The sequence below is a fragment of the Zingiber officinale genome, chromosome 8B (assembly GCF_018446385.1).
Source record: "Zingiber officinale cultivar Zhangliang chromosome 8B, Zo_v1.1, whole genome shotgun sequence".
Classification (NCBI taxonomy): Eukaryota; Viridiplantae; Streptophyta; class Magnoliopsida; order Zingiberales; family Zingiberaceae; genus Zingiber; species Zingiber officinale.
Genome location: NC_056001.1, coordinates 85,397,781 through 85,413,961, shown reverse-complemented (window position 1 = coordinate 85,413,961; position 16,181 = coordinate 85,397,781). Strand labels below are relative to the sequence as shown.

The 16,181-nt window shown below is 39.4% G+C and overlaps 1 long non-coding RNA gene across 1 annotated transcript; it reads right to left on the bottom strand.

Moving 5' to 3' along the window:
* Positions 1–13,817: 13,817 nt before the first annotated feature.
* Positions 13,818–15,381, bottom strand: LOC122016281. The gene is made up of 2 exons (XR_006121101.1): positions 15,148–15,381; positions 13,818–14,123 (listed from the first exon to the last, which is right to left on the bottom strand). It is a non-coding gene; the product is annotated as an uncharacterized LOC122016281 (long non-coding RNA).
* Positions 15,382–16,181: the final 800 nt, after the last annotated feature.

The window sequence follows — 16,181 nt, the reverse complement described above, 5'->3', positions numbered from 1 at the left end:
CCCAAACCTCCCAAACCAACATCCGGTCAACCTTAACCTGTTGGTTCATCATGCCTAGCATCTAGTCATTCCCTTGACCTGCCAGGACTCCTCACCAAGTGTCCGGTCAATCCCTTTGACCCACTTGGACTTTTATCTTCGTGCCAAGTATCTAGTCACTCCCTTGACCTACTTGGACTTCCACCAGATGTCTGGTCAATCCCTTTCACCCATCTGAATTTCCTCGTGCCAAGTATCCAGTCAATCCTTTGACTTACTTGGACTTCCCAACACCAGATGTCCGACCATCCTTGATCCATCTGGATTTTCCCTTGCCTGGCTTCACTCACCAGGACTTTCACCTGGCTTCACTCACCAGGGTTTTCCTTCTGCCTGGCTTCACTCACCAGGACTTTAATTCTGCCTAGCTTCACTCACCAGGACTTTCACAGTCAAGTATCCAGTCAACCTTGACCTACTTGACTCTTCTGCAATCAATATCTTATTGTCAAACATCGAAATCCAAACCAAGACTCAAGCTTGGTCAACCAGGTCAACCTTGACCTAAGGGATATTGCACCAACAATCTCCCCCTTTTTGATGTTTGACAATACCTTTAAGTTTGGACCATTCTGAGTTAAGCTAATCCAATAGCCTTAACTCCATTCATGCCAAAGTATGAATGTTGGTTCCCTTCATTCTCCCCCTATGACATCCCCCATAGGTAATGAAGGTCTAACTTAAACCACACATTCTCCCCCTATTGACACACATCAACCCATCCTTGAGCACACCTCAACCCGTGCCTCAATCTTGGGCACTCTTCAACAAATGCCCCATTGTTGAAAACTCTCCCCCTGAAGAGTTGCTCATCGTTGTTCACAACTTCACTCGTTGTGACCAACACGATAATGAAGAGCACATTCCCTTCATTTTCAAATAATGCTTGCTCTGGAGCACTGACATGGTCTAATGACCCAAATGAAGGTCCCATACCCTTTATTTATCCTTAACCCTTCCTCAATGTAGACAAATACTTAACCTTGAGCATTTTCTAACCACTTGAGTTCCCTCTTGAAATAATGAGGATATCCACTCCCCATTTCAAGTTCAACAACTCACATATGAGTATTTTCTTTAAAGAAAGTTAACCACCTTTCAAGGTTTATGAAAAATAATTTTTCATGTCTTTAAAGAGTCCCTCCCCCTAAAGACATGGTGGTAACTTCTGTCATTGCACCAACAATGACTTGGAATCCCTAAACCTTTAGGAAACCCAAATTTAGAAGTTTTGAGGTTCAAATACTCAAAATTTGAAACAAACCTCAACCTAAACTTCAATGAAGCCTTCCTTAACCAGTCCATCCTTGTTTTCACATGAAAACACCCTTTGTATGTATACAAATGTATTTTAGGGGTTTGGAATGGTTACCTAGACTTAAAGAGGTTCAAAGATGCTGAAATCAGGCCTTCCCAGCCAAAATCAGCAACTTGGATCGATTGGAGTTGGGTTCCAATCGATTGAACCTTTCTGAATCGATCCACTGATCGATTCAGACTACCTGGATCGATCGGCTGATCGATCCAGCGAGCTTCTGCTCGCGGGAGACTTGCCTTCTGAATTGAACCACGGATCGATTCAGGCACTCCAATCGATCCATGGATCGATCGGAGCTCTGATAGTTGCTGAAATTCCATTTCAGTCAACTTCAGAAACCCCTAGAAAATTCTACAAAAATCCAAAAATCATGAAATTTCGTGTAGACATTATTTAGGGCATACTTAATCATGGAATAATAGTTTTCTATGAGAATACATCATATTTTTCAAAGATTGACACAAGCTTGAAAACTTACTAAAACTTTAGCGTTTTCTTCAAGTTTGTGTCTAACTATTCAATGGTGATTACTATCAAAAGATAGCCTTCACCATGGTTTTCCAAAAGCATTTTTAAAAACATTTTCAAAACCAATATCCCATCATGTTCCTTGGGCATAATGCACAAGACTTGTACATTAGCTTTCCCAATGATGGGAAAACACATAACTATGTGTTTTGATGAACCTAAAAACTCAAAAGAATGCACTAAATCAACATCTCGAGCTTTGTTCATCATCCTAACATCTCACTTGTATCTAATGTGCACTAAAGCACATACAAGTCACCTTATAGTCTTTGTGAGATGTAGATTTTGATTTTGCCCTAAACTAGGGATCATGCATATCTATTTAGGCACTTTAGAGATATTAGACATCCACCTAGGATGTCACTTGTTAATAAGTGTTGTTAAATGTCATTTGTCCTTAATTACAAGGAATTAAACTAATGCATGATAATGTTATGGCATACATCAAAATAAAATAACTTTCAAAAGAAAGATTACTATAACTACATGATGTATGAATGTCATGACATGGTATTTTTGGATTTTTCATAATAAAACATGAATGCAAAAATAGACATGATGTCATGGCATATGATGGGCAAACAATCATGACAAGATTTAGCATAAATAAAATATACCTAGATTAACTATCTAAGTATCCTTAAAATCTTAGCTAAACTTACAACTTAAACCTAGATTGCCCTAAAGTGCTTCAAGAAAATGCCAAAGCCTAAATTGGCATTTCTAATTCCCTTAATTAATGTATGCCAATTGAAAATAAGCATACCCTCAAATGTTGGCATATTTCATTTTTCCACAAGAGTAGCACCTTTAAATTAAGGCCCGGATCGCCTTAAATTTCCTAAGAACATACCAAAATCCCAACTTGGTAGTTCTTATAAATTTCCCAATATGTGCCATTTAAGATTAAAATCAATTCTTCCACCATTAGTCACATTTAACTCTTTCAAGGAGTAAATAATAATTTCATTTCATTTTCAAAGGTTAACAAAACCTTGAAAATGCTCCTTGAGTGTCAATTTCCTCAAAGTTGGGTTAACTACCCTTCTAATCGGAGTTGACACTCTCTAACCCATTTATGGGGTAGAGAAAATGCTCCTAGGAACCCAACACCTATTGGTGCTCCTTGGATGCTCTAGGTACTCACTAGGGATAACTTCCCTAGTTACCTTCCTAGTGACCTTGTTGGGCTTCTTAGAAGCCTTGGTCACATTTTCTAGGTCAGCTCTAGGGATAGCCTCCCTTGTGACCTTGTTAGTGACTTTCTTAGACTTCTTAGAAGTCTTAGTCACTTTGGTTGCAAAGATACTTCTAGGGATATCTTCCCTTGTATCTTTGACTTGACCCCTAGACTTAGGGTTTGTTCCATAGCTATATGGAATCTTATGATAACTAGGCACATCCCTTTTAGCTTTGGGTTTGTATCTCAAACCTCTATGGCCATTGGATGACTTTTGTGCTCCTAAACCTAGGCTATGCTAGTTTTGCCCTTTTAGGATATTTTCCATTCGTTTTAGGGTCTTTTCTAATTTGTCAAGTCTTGACCTCAAGACTTGATTTTCCATCACTAAGTCCTTAGTTTTTGTTTTTCAATTTGATCCATGAGCATTTTTGTTTCTAGGCTTGTAACTAGAATCCTTAGAGTTCTTGCCTAGACTTTTACCCACATTCCTAGCCCTAGGTGTAGTGGTTTTAGCATGAAAAGCTATATGTTTTTCCTTAACGCTATCATGCTTCCTATTTTCATGGTAAATAGCATTAAAATGATATAAGTTAGAACTATCATGCTTTTTACCATAATTTAAAGGGGTAGGCTCAATGAAAGTTACCTTTCTTTTTACCTTGGAGGCTCCCCCTTGAATTGAGCTTCCTCCATGAGCCTTAACCACCTTCTTCCCCTTAGGGCATTGACTTCGGTAATGCCCCTTTTGGTTGCACAAGAAGCATACAATGTGCTCCTTGCTCTTCTTTGTTCCGGGGATGGTCTCCTTGAGCTTCTCCTTGCCTTTTTGTGCCATTTGGCCCTTTTTCTTGGCCAATTTGGGGCACTTGCTCTTGTAGTGCCCATGTTCCCTACATTCAAAGCATATAATATGATTTTTATTATTAATTGAAATATTTATACCTTTGCTTGTAGGGGTGGCATCTTTTCCTTTGGATCCGGAGGTGGAAGCTTCCTCTTGATCGGACCTTGATTTCCATCCATTTGATTTTTCTTGACTTGTGGAGGTAGAATCTTCTTCCTCCTCTTCGTCTCTTGACCCGGATGTAGAGGCTTCTCCTTCTTCTTGATCCGGCGTCACCAAAGATCGCTCCCCCTCAATCCTAGAGGTGGAGGCTTCATCATCTTGAATATGAAACAAGGAGTATGCTCCCTCCTTGTTCCCTTCGATGCATTCCCTTGAGGATGAAGCTTCTTCTTGGACTTCTTCTTCGGAGGTTGAGCATCTCTCAACCTTGGAGTCCTCCTCTTGGTCTTGCTCCAAAGAGTCACCCTCTCTGGATACTTCTTGCTCTTGTACAGTGGAGGGGATCTCTTCATGAAGCTTGGCCAATTTGCTCCATAATTCCTTTGCATCTTCAAATTTTCTAATTTTGCAAAGGATGGTGCTCGGCAATAAATTGACCAAAAACTTGGTCACTTTGTCATTTGCCTCGCACCTTTGGACTTGCTCCAAGCTCCATTTGCTTTTCTTGAGAGGCTTGCCCTTGGAGTTTGTTGGAACTTTGAAGCCTTCCATTAGAGCAAACCATTGCTCTATCTCCATCATAAGAAAATTTTCGATTCTTGATCTCCAAGAATCGAAGCTTGCCGATGTGTATGGTGGAGCCACCCTTGTGTCAAATCCAAGCTCATCTTGGAATTGCATCTTGAAGTTGAGCTTCTTGAATTCTTTGACTTTTAATGAATTTGCTCCAACTTCTTTACCCTCTAGCTTTCCTTGTTATGCTTGACCCTTCCGGCGATGATTCCGGTGAAGAGCGGCCTCGCTCTGATACCACTTATTAGGACCAAAAGTAGCTAGAGGGGGGGGGTGAATAGCTCGTCGCGCTTCGTGGTGTTCGGCGTTGTTTGTTTCTTCGAAGATGTGCAGCGGAAATACAAAGAAACAATCACACAACGCTAACACGGTTGGTTTACTTGGTATCCACCTCACAAGAGGTGACTAATCCAAGGATCCACACCAACACACACACCCTCCACTAAGTAAAACTCTCCTTTATGGTAACTACCAAGGGCGAAGAAGTCCTACAAGACTCAACACAAGAAGAGAGGGAAAGGATACAAGAAATACAAGCTTACAATGAGTACAAACTCTAACCCTAGCTTCTCTTCTTGGCTTTGATCTGCCTCTTGACTTGGAAACCTTCCAAGATCCTTCAAGAACTGGCGATCTGAGCTTTGTGAGTGCTGTGGAGAAGCTGGCGAGAGATCTGAGATGAATCTGCGAAGGGATGCCGAAGGAATCGTGCGCCTGCGGCCTTTATCGACGCCAACGGTCGGATCCCGATCGATTCGATTATTCCCAATCGATCGGGGAGGCTTTGGATCGATCCACGGATCGATCCAGAGCGCCTCTGTGCTCTGGAAAAACACCTGGATCGATCCAGCGCTTATCGCGCGAAGCAACAGCGTCCCAATCGATTTACTGATCGATTGAGACATCTGGATCGATCCACTGATCGATCCAGAGGCTTTCTGTTCGCTGAGAAAGGTCTGGATCGATCCACTGATCCTGGATCGATCCACTGATCGATCCAGCACTTGGTATTTGCCCAAAACCAAATCCCAAACCTCCCAAACCAACATTCGGTCAACCTTAACCTGTTGGTTCATCATGCCTAGCATCTAGTCATTCCCTTGACCTGCTAGGACTCCTCACCAAGTGTCCGGTCAATCCCTTTGACCCACTTGGACTTTTATCTTCGTGCCAAGTATCTGGTCACTCCCTTGACCTACTTGGACTTCCACCAGATGTCTGGTCAATCCCTTTCACCCATTTGAATTTCCTCGTGCCAAGTATCCAGTCAATCCTTTGACTTACTTGGACTTCCCAACACCAGATGTCCGACCATCCTTGATCCATCTGGATTTTCCCTTGCCTGGCTTCACTCACCAGGACTTTCACCTGGCTTCACTCACCAGGGTTTTCCTTCTGCCTGGCTTCACTCACCAGGACTTTCACCTGGCTTCACTCACCAGGGTTTTCCTTCTGCCTGGCTTCACTCACCAGGACTTTCATTCTGCCTGGCTTCACTCACCAGGACTTTCACAGTCAAGTATCCAGTCAACCTTGACCTACTTGACTCTTCTGCAATCAATATCTTATTGTCAAACATCAAAATCCAAACCAAGACTCAAGCTTGGTCAACCAGGTCAACCTTGACCTAAGGGATATTGCACCAACAACCTGGGCATCTCTCTCAGTCCATATCCTATATGGTGTCTTTATCACGGCCTTGGATGGAACTCGGTTGAGTATAAAAGTTGTCGTGTCTAGAGCATAGCCCCAAAGAAATATAGGAAGATCTGTGTGACTCATCATAGACCGTACCATATCTAATAGGGTACGATTTCTCCTTTCGGATACACTATTCCACTGTGGTGTTCCAGGAGGAGTGAGTTGGGATAGAATCCCACACTCAGCTAGATAGTCACGAAACTCACGGCTAAGGTATTCTCCACCTCGATCTGATCGAAGTATCTTAATACTCTTGCCAAGCTGGTTCTGTACTTCATTCTTGAATTCTTTGAACTTTTCAAAGGATTCAGACTTATGTGTCATCAAGTACACATAACCATATCTACTGAAGTCATCAGTAAATGTGATGAAGTATCTATAACCACCTCTAGCAGCAACATTGAAAGGGCCACATACATCACTATGTATAAGACCTAACAAGTCAGTCGCTCTCTCACTGTGCCCACTAAAGGGAGTCTTGGTCATCTTGCCTAGTAGGCATGACTCACACATCTCATAAGATTCAAAATCAAATGAGTCCAGTAAACCATCCTTATGGAGCTGGGATAAGCGCTTGTAATTTATATGACCTAAGCGACAGTGCCAGAGATAGGTTTGGTTCATGTCATTTGACTTGAACCTCTTGGTATTTATGTTATAGATAGGGCTTTCAAGGTCTAGAATGTAGAGTCCGTTCATCAGAAGTGCACTACAATAGAACATATTTTTTAAATAAACAGAACAACATTTGTCCTTTATTATAAAAGAGAAACCTTTCTTGTCCAAACAAGAAACTGAAATTATGTTCTTAGTTAAAGTAGACACATAACAACAATCATCCAATTCTAATACAAGCCCAGAGGGCAGAGATAGAAAATAAGTCCCTGCAGCAACAGCAGCAACCCGTGCTCCATTGCCTACGCGTAGGTCCACCTCGCCCTTTGCCAATGCCCTGCTATTTCTCAGTGCCTGCACATTAGTACAAATGTGAGAAGCACATCCGGTATCTAATACCCATGATGAAGAAATAGATAGATTGACTTCTATAACATATATACCTGAAGTGGAAGTCTCACTTCGCTTCTTCTTAAGATCTTCCAGGTACACCTTGCAGTTCCTCTTCCAATGCCCGGTCTGACCGCAGTGGAAGCAGGTAGCATCCTTGGCGACCCCTCCTTTAGGCTTCAGTGTCTTGCCTTTGCCCTTGGCTTGGGACTTTCCTTTGCCTTTGGGCTTGCCCTTGCCCTTGTGTTTCTGAACCATCAGAACAGAGTGGTGCTTAACCTTCTTAAGATTCAGCTCAGCAGTTCTTAACATGCTAAGCAGCTCGGGCAATGGCTTGCCAATTTCGTTCATGTTATAATTTAGAACGAATTGACTATAGCTATCCGGCAAGGATTGCAAGATCAGGTCAGTGGTCAGCTCTTGGCCAAGCGGGAATCCCAACCTCTGTAGGTTTTCTATGTACCCAATCATTTTGAGTACATATGGGCCTACGGGAGCCCCATCTGACATCTTGCACTGAAACAGTGCCTTTGAAATCTCGAATCTCTCGTGCCTAGCTTGTCCCTAATATAGTTGACGAAGATGTTCAACCATATCGTAAGCTCCCATCAACTCATGTTGCTTCTGTAGCTCAGAGTTCATGGTCGCGAGCATCAAACATGACACATCTAATGCGTCATCTTGATGCTTCTTGTAAGCATCTCGGTCAGCTCGCGTGGCAGTGGCAAGAGGAGCCTCTGGAATGGGCTGCTCCAGAACGTACAGTTTACGTTCTTGGGTGAGAACTATTCTCAAGTTCCTGTACCAGTCCAGGAAATTTGCTCTGTTGAGCTTGTCCTTCTCAAGGACAGAACGCAGGGAGAAAGAGTTCGTATTCGACGTCATGGTAATCTACAACAGAAAAATGCAGAAAATAAATATCATATTCTCTTAAATCATTTAATTAGGCCTTTAACTAAATGATGCTCCCACTGAATTCTATAATTCATGTGGGACAAGATCCACATCATACTAACCCTTGAGTTAGCTTTGGCTAATACGCCCAAGATTTAGTATGATCGGTAGGTAATGATTACCAATTACATCTCTATGCAACTCTTGTTTATAGGATCATTATCCGCAGTTATATTAAAACTTGAGTTAGCTTTGGCTAATATGCCCAAGAATTAATATAAATGTGATTTATGTCCTATCTTTCCAACCGTTGGAAGAATGCCTACAGTTAAACTCGATTTAACTAGTTGTACTCAATCAAATTGAGTCTCTACTCACCCATGCGTTGATAGGCGGGACCAAGATTGTCCCTCCGTACCCTACCAAGATAATATGTGTTGCTCTGCTTTGGCAGATTCAACAACACATGTGATCGAGGTAGTGATAGGTATCACGGCACGGTAGGCATTTGAGTTGACGCGATTGAGATCTAATCTAATCGAGAGGGTGCATCTTGTACACGATTTAGATCTAATCTAATCGTTAGACACTAATTAATTACTAATTATGCATCACATACACACAAGCAATTAATTAAATTATTTGTGATTAGTCATGGCCCTACTACAATCTTCTCAAGCCAATGAGAAGATCGGATGGTCAACCTAAGGTCAACAATTTCTCAAGCTCCTCCCTTTGATCACCTTGTGTTGCTCGCGCTCTCCTCGTAACTCCGTCTCGAGTGGACCTTCCACCGCTCCAATTTTGTACATTACAATTTTGAAACTTGAGTTACATTCGAGTCTAAACTAATTTACAACAAGAATAAATGGAGAAAGGCACGACGCGCAGGTCACGTATCAAGTATACAGCACACACAACACAAATGACGGCGCGCAAGCCGTAATATGAATTACAACACATTTCCAATCAGATTGGGTCTTTTTGGGCCATGACTATCACAAAATAATACAAATAATACATAATTCTAAATTATGTATTTTCTATAATTTTCTGTAATTTTTTCTATAATTTTTACAATTTTTTTACTAGCAAAAATTCCCGGCGGTCCCGTTTAGCGTTTTTCGAGCGCAATCGCGGAACGAATCCCCTTGTGGGGCCATGGGCAGCGCCCCTACCCACGATCTAACCATCGCGAGTGTCCCTAAGCGATCCTACAGCGCCTTAGTCCGCTGTCCCAAAAAGTTTTGGGGCAAAACCTTGCCATTCGGAAAAATCTTCTCGGTAGTCGAAGCCTACAAGTGTCGAAACACTTGTGCTTCGCTTCTACGAGAAAAATACCCATAAAAACCATAAAAACCATAAAAACCATAAAATTACAGAAAGTTACAGAACCTATATTTTTCATAAAAAATCAAATTAAATTCGTACTCGCTTCGCACATGGCTCTGATACCACTGTTGGGTCTTTCGGGCCGCGAAAACCGCTTTTTCGTGTCGTGGAAACCCCGAAACCCCCGCCACCGGATCCGTGCGAAGAACAAAATTTCAAAAAGCCTACGAGTACGAGTTTACAAACTCTAGATCTACACTACAGTACGAGTTTTACCCTTGATGCGCGCCTTTCGCAAATCCCGCTCGTCCAAGGTGTCGGATCTCAAGATTGTCAAAGTAGACAATCCTCTAGAAGTATCCACATGAACAAATCGATGGAGGGAGAACCTTAGAGTGTGCTAGCACTCCAAGAAGGTCTCGGCAATGGAGAGGAGAGGGAGAGAAGAATTGGATCAAGGAAGAAGATGAGAGTTACAAAATGCTTGAATGAAATTCACCTCATCAAAACCCCATAAGTGGCCGGCCACATTAAGGAGTGTAACTCCTTTTCATTAAATGTGGAGGCCATTAAAGAGAGGACTTGTAACATCCATGAGGTGGCACACACATGTGCCAACTATGATGATGTGCCACATCATCATTAGTCCTCCTAATGCCAACTCACAAATGAGGTGGCAAATAGTCAAGTCAAACTTGACTCTTCCTCTTCCTCTTCCTCTTCCTCTCAAGTCAAGTCAAACTTGACTTAATCTCTCTCATGGTTGATCTAATCCAACCATTTAATTCAAGCCAATTTAATATAATGAATCTAATTCATTTAATTAAATTGATTCAATGAGTTATAATCTAAATTAGACTCATTGAACACATGAATCAACTTGAGTCCAACTCAATTAGCCCAATTAGGATTACTCTTAATCTAATTTGATTCATCAAATGAATCTAATCCTCTTGGTTCATCATATGAACCTAATCTCCATCTAATTGTCCTTTGTATGTGACCCTATAGGTTCTTGTAACGTTGGCAATGCCCCTAAACCCATTTAGGAGCATAAGTAATGAGCGGTATCTAGCAACACATCATTACTACCCAAGTTACAGGAATGTTGAGATCCAACATCACCTTGTGACTACTAATTGTGACTCCTCACAATATATGACAAGTGTCCTTCTATCCTAGACATCTAGATTGATCAATGTGAGGCATAGACCGTGTCATCCTCTAATTAATCTAAATCTTGAACTCCAAGTAGACTCACTAAATCAAATGAGCTCAATATCTTATATTGATTCATTTGGGCATGACCATGCACTTCGTGGTCTCACTCTATCAAGAATATCGATGTCACTCCCGTCATATAGGAGGGATAGATCTCATCTACATCACTCACATTCCTCCGTATAATTTGTTACATACCCAGTAATCGCCTTTATAGTCCACCCAGTTACGGGTGACGTTTGACGAAACCAAAGTACATAACTCCTTATGTAGGGAACCATGGTGACTTCAGGTCAAAGGACTAGTAGTCATACTAATATCCACATGAGAAAGTATATGACACTCATATAACGATCCATGATACTTTCTCATGGCGGGTCATTCAGTATACATTCTCCAATGCATACCCATGTGTCAACTTGATATCTCTATATCCATGACTTGTGAGATCAAGTCATCGAGTTAACCTACATGCTAGTCTTATTGTATTAACATTGTCCCTGAATGTTAATACTAGACTAGGAATGATTAAGAGTAGTGTTACCTATATCATCTCACTATCGGTTCAACTAACCGATTGATATAGGTAAGAACCTTCTACTCAAGGACGCTATTATACTTAGTTTATTTGGCACTAATACAAATAAGTATAATAATCAAAAACAAATGCCTGTATTTATGTAAGAATATGATACAACAAGTTCATAATACAATCATCAAATGATTGGCTCTAGGGCTCTACCTAACACAAACAACTCTAACAATTTCTCATAATGAGGTGTAGGGGTATATATCCACTTCTTGATTGATGGATTAACCTAGATAAGTTTAAACATTATTAGAAATACAGTAGTAACTACATTTATTGTTAGCCCGAGTGAAGCAAATCAATTAAGCAGGCAAGGAATCAGTGTAATAGAGGAGGCAAAAAAACAAGAGATTTCTGAGTTATCTTGTTGTGCCTGTGACATATCGTCAAATTATTATTTGCTAGTTTCATCTTGCAAAAAGCCAGAAACTGCACGTCGAGTTCTGGCTTTGGCTATCATGTTGCTGAAGAACTTGACATAAATTGGAGTTTGTAGTATTCCTCCAAAATTGGACTACATTCGATTAACTCCACTATCTCCTAAAAATTGATTTTTTTTTCATTACAATGTTTTACATAATACTTTTTATGAAATATAAAGATGCATGTCATACATATCTACTGCCATCTACGTGCAAAATGAATTTGTCAAATGTGATATATCAAAAGTGATGTAGATAATGTATCAGGACATTGTCAAAAGTGACCTAATTTGTCCAAAATATTTAGAAGAAAATAAATGAAAATAATTTATTGATAGATTAATCTAGACAATTTTAAACACAATTAGAAATACAATGATTGACTAAATATGAATTATTATTTATAATTAATATTTACATCAATAAATTACTTCCAAACTGCCTCCTCAACCTCAAATCTTCTACTTTCTGCATGTCATTGAATTCCGCTTGCATTCTTAAACAAATCATAACATAAATTGAAATGACTTTTCTATGTTTTAATTTTGCTCTTCAAATTATCCTTCGTCAATGAGATTTCTTTTCACTATAAATGACAACGATATCTTTGTACGCAGTAGATGTGAAAGTGCCACCTATTCGATTACCATTAACTTGTTGTTCTAACATAGCATCTATAAAAATCCTATCCATCTCTTCAATTCACTTAATCACATCTCTCTTGACTTGTTCAATTGATGGATCCATTCTTAATCAACACCTATATCAAATGCACACATGAACATGGGAAAAAAAATCAAATCTTATTCACAATTGTAAACATTCAAGTATAATAATATTGGACTGACAAGCAAAATACATGTATACAAAAAAATTAAAATCCAATAGATGAACATCTAACATTAAGATTTATCAAAAAACATATTTGGTCCATTACATTGTTTGAATCAAACATTACTAGCATATAAGAAGTACAATAAAAGTCACACATAATCAATATATTACATCATAACATCATGATTCTTTTGATAATTTTCTAATAAATCAAAATAACCCTTCTTTAGTCAATATTGTAATCTAACCACATAGCATTAGCTATGTTATCTCTAATCATGCTTCCTTGTAACGGCCACCCTCCTTACTACTCTGAGGGTGACCACTACTGTTTCTTCTATCTACACATAACTTGTACTACTTACTTTAACACTAGAGATACTTTAAACTATTTGAACATATCGCATATCAGAACATATCTCTAGATAGCAGCATACCATTTCATGATACCTTTATTTTTTTTTTATCAAACATGCAAATAAGTGAATCAACGAGCAAGTATAACATATAGACAAATGAAGCTTAAGTATCTCCACTGTTTGCTACATCCTTTAATATCTTGCATTCATTTTATTCTACAACTGAACAGAAATAAAAGAAGGCCAATTAAACCTACTGCTCATTTATTGAACACAACTATAACGATCACAAGACATATCAGAACATCACTGCAAGTAACTGCTACTGTTCTGATATGCATTTCGGTGAAGCTTCGATCCCTACAAGAATGCATATCAGAACATCACATGTACTACTACTCCTTCCATAGACCAAGAATGCATGTGATGTAATCCGAACATCACATGTTTTCCTTCCATAAAACAAGGGCTACTGATCATATGTAAAACATGCTTCTATATCTATCAAAAGAATGTTGTGATTCGTTCTGAGATTTTAAAACCACTATACCTAAGTTTTAAGGCAACAACATAAAGGGAAAAATTTGTAATGCATGCTGCCATTGTAATGGGAAGAAAATTTCAGCAGTACTAAGCAAATGTTCCAACAATACGAAGTAACCAATCAATCTACGGAAATACAACCTGCTGATCATGGAAACGAATCTTACTGCAGAAAATTTCATGCTATAACAGAATCTAAAGCAACTGAGCATACCACTTCACACTTCCAACTAAGTTTGCAAACTAAAAATCAGATATGAACTTCTTATATAAAAAAAATCAAACTCCAATCAGATATGATCTTACTTCACAAAACTTGAAAACTAAGCCAGAATAAGGAAAAAGGAACATGTTCTCAGCTTAACAGTTATTCCAACTAAATGACAGGAAGATAACGAAATTAGTAATGCAAAATAAATTCTACTCTAACAGTAACATAAACACCAGCAAATACAATTTCTAAACTCTTCTAGTAAGGTCCCAAGCTTCCATATCCGGCATCACACACACACCACCAACATCTCCTTGTCGCCTTCCTCTATAACACTTTAGCTTTTCCTTTACTCTTATCTGTATCTGCAGTAGGAGGTAAATAGTATCTATAAGCTAAAAGCTTAGTAAGTGCTTTCTACTCACAAAATCCGATAAGGAATGCATAAGCATTAAAGAAAACAGGGAGTACATGCTCAACATGAAAATAGCAGATAGAACTACATCATGCATCTCTAAAGGAAAACAACAATTTAACTTGCTAGAATTTGCAACTTAGATAAAAGAACTTGTTTTGTTTGTTTCCAAATTAATACTTTTATACTTTAAAATAATATTCAACTTTACTTGGGCCCGGCATTGTACCACTTTGCGCGCCTTTCTTAATGAGAATTGAGGTAGCTAATCCCAAAACCATTAAGACACTTCTAGACCTTATGTCTAGGGGCAACTTGGAGCCCATCCCTTGGACCTTGTGTCCGGTACATGCCCTTTTAAAAGTAAAATACTTTTCTTTATATCCTTCTTTAAATACTTCTTGTAATAAAATGCCTTGGCATTTATTTAAGCACTTAGTGTGCTTTGATTCTAAATTCTGGAATTCAAGATCAATTTGTGACCATAGTCTTACTTTGCTTGTATTTCTCACATATATACATTATGCACAGGATTCTAAAACCATATGCCACTAATAAGTATCTGGATATATCCAAAACAAACTCAATCAGAATTAACAACCCACATGGTCTTAGGAAGCTCACGGCAGTAACAGGTTTCAAATGACAAACTTGTGAAACTAAGCATTTTTGAATCTTAACCATTCTTTAATCATGCCATGATTGGAAAGAAGCATAGCTACTTAGACATGCTTGAAATGTAAGGTAAAAACATCCAAAAAGCATGCTGTGACAATCAAGGAAAACATCAAAACTCTGTCCGTGCATTAAAATGGCCAAAAGAACTTAACCCAAAAACTTAAACCGAATTGTTAAAGCAAGGGTTGCAATCTAATCCATATGCTAGAATGAAAAGGTTGCTATTGTTCATTTCACAACAAAAATGCAAAACAAAACCCCGAGAGCTACTCCTACCGCAGGTGAGAAGCACTTACCGCGGTGGTTCTTGGACTTACAACACGAGGAGCGCCCTAGGTTTTCGGTAGAGCTTCGGTTTCTCCCTTTTCCTTGTGTTCCCCAAGCTTTCCTTGCCGGAAAGGTCACCCACGGGTGGAGACCGGCCGGAAAACGCCTCACCGACGTCGAGAGGAGGAAACCCTCGCCTTGGCTGCGGTTTCGCCCGAGAGGAGAATCGCGCCGTCGAGGAAAGAAAAAGAGAGGAAAAGGCTTAGGTTTAGGTCACGGAAAAATCACTTCCCTTTATAACTTAGTTTTAATTCGATTTCCAACTATGCTTAAATCTATTTCTCTCCATGCTAGGGTAATAAAACACGCGCAGCCCAGCTGGTTAGTCGGCTCTCAACCAACCCAAGGGGTCTAGGCTTCGAATCCTTATCCGCGCACCTCTTTATTTACAAAGTTTATTTTCGGTTTCTAAAATATCGCTTAACTATGCTATAAATTTAATTCTTTCCTTATAAGGTTAACAAAAACCTTGTAGCTCAGCTGGTTGGGCTGGGTTCGACTGAGTTTCGGTTCGGGTCAAGGTCTTGGGTTCGAGTCTCCCCTTCAACGTTTTTTTTTTTTTTTTTTTTTAAACTTCTTTCTTTTTGTGACCCTACTAAACGACCTCCAAAATTTGCATAAAAATACTCTAAAAATTCCTAAAAATCTCTAGAATATTTTAAAAGTATTTCCAAATATTTTTATGGACTTTTAGAACTTAAAATAAGGAAAATTGGGTCGTTACATTCCTTGCCTCCAGTCATCGGCCTGTCTTTCATTGTGACTCACTTTAACGTTAGAAGTTGAACTTAATTCACGATCAACTTCATTAATTAATCTCTCATCTGGATCTATCCCCATTAAAAAATTATGAAGAATACAACATGCTAAGATAATGTCTGTACGAATGTCAACTTTATAATGAGGTTCTGTTCCACTAGCAATAATTGGAAATCTCTTCTTTAAAACCCCAAAAGCTCTCTCGATTGCCCGTGAAGAGATGAATGTCGAAGATTGAATAGCT